Source organism: Harmonia axyridis, chromosome 5, assembly GCF_914767665.1.
Source record: "Harmonia axyridis chromosome 5, icHarAxyr1.1, whole genome shotgun sequence".
In the NCBI taxonomy this organism is placed as follows: domain Eukaryota; kingdom Metazoa; phylum Arthropoda; class Insecta; order Coleoptera; family Coccinellidae; genus Harmonia; species Harmonia axyridis.
In genome coordinates this window covers 11,928,810-11,935,812 of record NC_059505.1, presented here as the reverse complement: position 1 = coordinate 11,935,812, position 7,003 = coordinate 11,928,810, and positions in this window count along the sequence as shown.

The window sequence follows — 7,003 nt, the reverse complement described above, 5'->3', positions numbered from 1 at the left end:
CAATCCCACGGGAGGTGCTTTGGGAAAATGAACAACGATATTAGATTATGTTAACGTGAATTTACAACTCCTTCTCGGATTTCTAATCAAGAAATTATGAAGAAACCATTACATTTATAATGAAATAAACCTGAGAAGAAGTTTTGCTGAATTTATTTCACACGAAAAGAATTCTACCAAACCTGAAATACGTTTCCATAAGGTGGATGACTTAAAAAAAAACTACTGTTTCAAAATTAATCAATTCGTCCTGGTGAGATTATTACTTGCTGAATGCAAATATTCATATCAACACTTACCGAGAATCCCGACACAATTCTCACCGATAAATGAAATTCCTACTCTAGATACGCGCATCCGCATCCCGACCAATGGCATACGATGAATTGACAAATTATCGCGTCTTTGAAAATTTCAATAGCGTAACATGAATTAAAGCGTGCAAAATCGTTGCAAAGCTTAGGTTTTCTTCAATGATATAATATATCTTATTCACTTATCCTTTTGACATGCATTGATGTATAAGACACGTCGACAACATAAAGAGGAAGTGAGAGATTATAATATCCAATAGATCTGAATTAAACCTACATCTTCAAGGTATTCCTTACTACTATAGTAAGCCTTCCCAAGTAATAAATTTTTTAATCTGGAAAAATCTCAGAAAACCTCAGCTGTCTAAGAAGAATAAGTAGATGATTATACAATCTTATATCTTGAAATTTTGGTGGAGACTTATACTTAGCTGCATGGAATTTATGGGTTCAGTCCGAAAATAAGCTATCAATATTATCGAGATATTGACCAAATTACCCCTCAACAATATATTGAAGTTCAAGTGTGTGTGGAAAAGGTTGTAGTAGATAGTGATTAACTTCTCAATGGGTAAATAACCTTTTATTCTCAATGCATAAGAAGTAGGATTCGACTTTTTGCTTACATATTTTTTATGATCATAACATCAAAGTTGTTCGTCTACAGCTAGACCCAGAATTTTAATGGAGGATTAGACGCAATGGTAATATCATCATACTCGTGTATGATTTGCTTCTGTTTTTGAGATAAAATACAACTCATTCGGTTAAATTCCGCGTTAAATATCACATAATTTTTTTACACCATGTTATGAAACTCTTCATCAACACAATACACTTTGACAACAGCTTATCACTCGTTTTGGCAGAGATAGCAAACGAAGTATCATCTGAAACGTGATTGTCAGCTATTACATGATTTGGAAGGTCATTTATAAAAAGGAGAAAGATGAGAGGGCCAAGAACTGATCCCTGTGGAACACCCAGAAGGTTTTTCAAAAGATCAGAAACAAAATAGTCGACCTCGACACATATTTTTATGTCAGTGAGAAATTATTGCATTGAATAATGCATTGAAAGCCCAATTGGGCTTTCAATAGTACAAAGTCAGAGGGAAAGTCAGCAAATGAGATTTGCAGGCTCTGTGGATCAGAAGATGAAACGGCTGAACATATGGTATACAAGTGTCCAGAGCTGGCTGACCTAAGAACCATTCATATGGGGGAAGCCGGTCCTGGATACCCGTGAGGTAACGGCCAAGGCCCCTAAGGAGGTTTTCAGTTCTATCAACGCCATTGACGACCGCCTTGGGTTTCCATGAATGAGTAGGATAGAGAACAAAAGATATACATGGTCGCAGTTCTCGGAAGGCTTACCGAGCCACAACAATATAATAATAATAATAATAATAATAATAATAATAATAATAATAATAATAATAATAATATAAGGGTAGCGGTAGGTGAATTCCTAGCGATTCACCTATCAGGAGAGTTGAATCGACTCCTGCCCACCGCAGATTCCAGGAGCTCCCTGACCCGGGAAGCTGAAACCTGTCGAAGGGTCCCTGTCCAGGGTAACGGAAGAAGCCGTGTGGAAAGCAGCTCAAGAATTCTCCCACCGTAGCTCTGCGGATCGTAAAAAGCGATCAAAGGCCGTCTCCCCCACGACACGGGGGAACCCATGAATGATGGTGAATTTGAGGAATAGGAATATAGAGCCGCTGCCTGAGGTTCGTCAGGGCGTGTCTGGAGCCGGCGCTGGACATGACAGTATGCGGGACGTCGGTGACAGAGTGCTTAGGAGACGGGCGTCTGTCGAACAAAATGCTACGCCTCCACAATCTCAACATTCTAGGAGAAGAATAACACGAGTTTCTCCGACCGCTGAAGGTGCTGCGCAGGATCCCCAACCAGCACTCACCCAAGCAGGTCTACCAAGAAGACGCATGAAATGGACAAGTTCGATAAATGAAACGATCATGCGCATATACTATGAAGTGACTAATATGGAAGAGGATAAAATAGGCTACCGGCAAAAATTATTTGCAGAATTCCAAAGAAACTATCCCGAACTCCAAGTTTCTGAGCAAAGAGTAGCCGACCAATACCGGGTCATATTGAGAAATAAACTTGTACCCGATGAGAGACTTAACACCATAAAAAATGAAGTCCAACTGAGGCTACAGAATAGAGACCTCACTAACAACGAAAGGACAATTGAAGAAAACTACGATTGTGCTGAAAACCAACAGAACATCAATGCACAAATGAACACTGAGGAACAAAACAACGCAGATGTGATAGCAATAAGTGATGCTCAACGACGGAATATATATGCTGCACCCGTCGAAAATCCAGAAGAAGACCAAAGAGAACTACTGGAGCGATTATCTGACACAATGAATAGATGCGTTATAGATTTTGAGGGCACAGATCCATTGAGACGACCGATTCTACCAAGATTGAGGACATCCAAGAAACTATCTCATCTTCTGGTCATGACCAACAAGGAGATTATACCAAAGTATCTTTCTGACTACCATGATCTCGAATCATTACACCTCATCATATACTGTGCAGCATTTTCAATAGCAACAGTGCTAGGTGTGAAGCCAAAACCTAAAAGTCAGCAACCAGCCAGAGAAAAACAACAAAATAAACCACATTGGCAAAAAAGGCTAGAAAATAAAGTGCACAGCATCCGCCAAGATATTGGGAGGCTCACCCAATTTGCAAAAGGTTCACCGTCTAGAAAATTACAAAAAATGGTGAATATAATAATGGATCGTCACCGGCAACATTCAACATATGATCCAAACAATGAAAATGCTCAACAAATTTTAGACACACTGAAACAAAAACTTAGTGTGTACTCCGAAAGACTCAGAAGATACAATGAGAGCTATAGAAGAAAACAGGATAATATGATTTTTGAAAACTCCGAAAGAAAATTCTATAGAATGTTAAACAACAATATGTCAGCAACACCAGGTAGTTATCCAATCGTCGAGGATATTGAGAATTTTTGGACAGATCAACTGGCTTCACCAACCCCCTACAACTCCCAGGCTGATTGGATAAGAAGTGAAGAGAAATCCTGTGAGACAATAGAACACATGCCGCATAACGCAGTTTCTATAGAAGAATTCCATGAAATATTGAAAAACGCACACAATTGGAAATCACCCGGCCCAGATGGAATCCACAACTTTTGGTTGAAGAGATTTTGGTGTATACACGGCAGGCTAGTTGAAACCATAAATGAGGTTATGAGGAATCCAACGGAAATGCCCAAATTTCTAACAACAGGGACCACTTATCTCCTACCGAAGGATCTGCAACACACAGCGGATCCATCGAAATACAGACCCATTACATGTCTACCAACAATATATAAAATCATCACATCATGTATAGCATCTCGTATCTACAAGCATTGCGAGACAAATAACATAATGACAGCACAGCAGAAAGGATGTTCCCAGAATGCACTAGGATCGAAGGAACTGCTGATCATAGATTCCATCATATGTAACCAAGCCTTCAAAAAACACAGAAATCTTTTTATGACATATTTTGACTATAAGAAGGCCTTCGACTCTATTCCACATGGGTGGCTGACAAAAATTTTGGAAATATACAAGATCGATCCAATTACAATCAACTTTCTGAGGTATGCAATGTGCAACTGGAGAACGAATATCGAACTCTCTACGGCGAACATAACTACTAAAGAGATTCCAATAAAAAGGGGAATTTTCCAAGGAGATTCATTGAGTCCCTTATGGTTCTGCTTGGCGCTGAACCCCCTTTCTAAACAACTGAATGCTACTGAAAAAGGTTTCAATGTCAAAGGAAATAGAAATACCATTGCACTCAATCATTTGCTATACATGGATGACCTAAAACTTATAACAGGCAACAAAAACCACTTGCAAATTATGGTCAAACTAGTGGAAAATTTTTCGAAAGACGTGGGGATGAAATTCGGATTGGACAAGTGTCGTACGATTAGCGTAGTGCGTGGAAAAATCCAAGATGAACCGATAGCTCTCTCCAATGGACAGGAGATAGAAGCAATGAAATCGGACGATCTTTATAAATACTTAGGAATGAAACAGAACCGACGAATAAACCATCAAAGAATGAAGGAAGACTTAACAACTGAGTTCATTAGGAGAATCAACAAAATTTTAAAAACAAACCTCAACAGCAAGAACATGACGAGAGCCATCAACACATATGCATGTTCAATTCTCACATACTCTTTCGGTATCATTCCATGGAGCAAAACAGATATGGAAAACCTGCAACGCAAAATGAGAACCTTGATGACAAAAGCACACAAGCACCATCCGAAAAGTAGCATTGAGAGGACGACACTGCCGAGGAATAAAGGAGGCAGAGGTCTGCTAGACATCATGGAACTTGCCCATGGTCAAATTGAATGCCTACGAACATACTTCAAAGACAAATCAGGCACGTCAGAGATCTACAAAGTACTGTGTGAAGCAGACGAATCAACACCTTTGCAACTGCACAAGGAGCAATTGTCATGCAACCACCAGACAATCCAAGAAAAAATGCAAAGATGGAGAGAAAAGCCCCTACATGGCCGACATTTCAACGAGGTGAACCAGGATCATGTCGACATTGAAGCGTCGAACTATTGGCTCACATCAGGTGCGATGTATCCAGAAACGGAAGGATTTCTTTTAGCCATCCAAGATCAAGTGATCTCAACAAGAAATTACTGCAAGCATATCATAAAGGATCGAACTATTACTGACGATCGATGCCGTTATGGGTGTCCAACGAATGAGACAATCCAACATATCACGGGAGGATGTCAAATGTTTGCAGGAAATGAATATAAAGAGAGACACGATGCAGTAGGAAATATACTACACCAAGAAATGGCAACTAAATTAACACTAATTCATTCTGAAAAAGTGCCATACTACAAATACCGACCGGAAACGATCCTGGAAAACGAACGCTATAAACTGTACTGGGATCGTACAGTTTTGACTGATAAAACAGTCCCTCACAACAGGCCAGATATATTGCTAGTTGATAAACATCAAAAGGCAGCAATACTCATCGACGTAGCAATACCCAATAACAACAACATGCGTCAAAAAGAGGTCGAAAAAATTTCAAAATATAGGGACCTCGAATTTCAGATAAAGCGCCAATGGGGAATGATATCAACGAGAACTATTCCAATTATCATCTCAACAACAGGAATAGTACCCAAAAATCTCAAGAGAAATATCAAGCAACTAGGTCTTAGTGAGTATGTATGTAATATAATGCAAAAAGCTGTTCTTTTAGGTACTGCAAGGACGGTGAGAAAATTCCTAGGAAGCGAAGGACAGGTCCAAGGATCACGTGTGAGAGGACCAGAAGTTCGACGAGAACCAGGGGGACCACAACGACCGGACACGACCGAGCTCTGCCCTTCTGATATTTTAAATATCTGGGATTGAGTGAATGTTCCTCTTAGCGAGGAGTGAGAAGCCGACGGCGAGGAGAAATCCTACGCGTATAGGCAAAAGTCGGGGATAATAATATAATATAATAATGGATCGTCACCGGCAACATACAACGTATGATCCAAACAATGAAAATGCTCAACAAATTTTAGACACACTGAAACAAAAACTTAGTGTGTACTCCGAAAGACTCAGACGATACAATGAGAGCTATAGAAGAAAACAGGATAATATGATTTTTGAAAATTCCGAAAGAAAATTCTATAGAATGTTAAACAATAATATGTCAGCAACACCAGGAAGTTATCCAACTGTCGAGGATATTGAGAATTTTTGGACAGATCAACTAGCTACACCAACCCCCTACAACTCCCAGGCTGATTGGATAAGAAATGAAGAGAAATCCTGTGAGACAATGGAACAAATGCCGCATAACGCAGTTTCTATAGAAGAATTCCATGAAATATTGAAAAACACACACAATTGGAAATCACCCGGCCCAGATGGAATCCACAACTTTTGGTTGAAAAAATTTTGGTGTTTACACGGCAGGCTAGTTGAAACCATAAATGATGTTATAAGTAATCCAACGGAAATGCCCAAATTTTTAACAACAGGGACCACTTACCTCTAACCGAAGGATATGCAACACACAGCGGATCCATCAAAATACAGACCAATTACATGTCTACCAACAATATATAAAATCGTCACATCATGTATAGCATCTCGTATCTACAAACATTGCGAGACAAATAATATAATGACAGCACAGCAGAAAGGATGTTCCAAGAATGCACTAGGATCGAAGGAACTGCTGATAATAGATTCCATCATATGCAACCAAGCCTTCAAAAAACACAGAAATCTTTTTATGACATATTTTGACTATAAGAAGGCCTTCGACTCTATTTCACATGGGTGGCTGACAAAAATTTTGGAAATATACAAGATCGATCCAATTACAATAAACTTTCTGAAGTATGCAATGTGCAACTGGAGAACGAATATCGAACTCTCTACAGCGAACATAACTACTAAAGATATTTCAATAAAAAGGGGAATTTTCCAAGGAGATTCGTTGAGTCCCTTATGGTTCTGCTTGGCGCTGAACCCCCTTTCTAAACAACTGAATGCTACTGAAAAAGGTTTCAATGTGAAAGGAAACCGAAATAATATTGCACTCAAT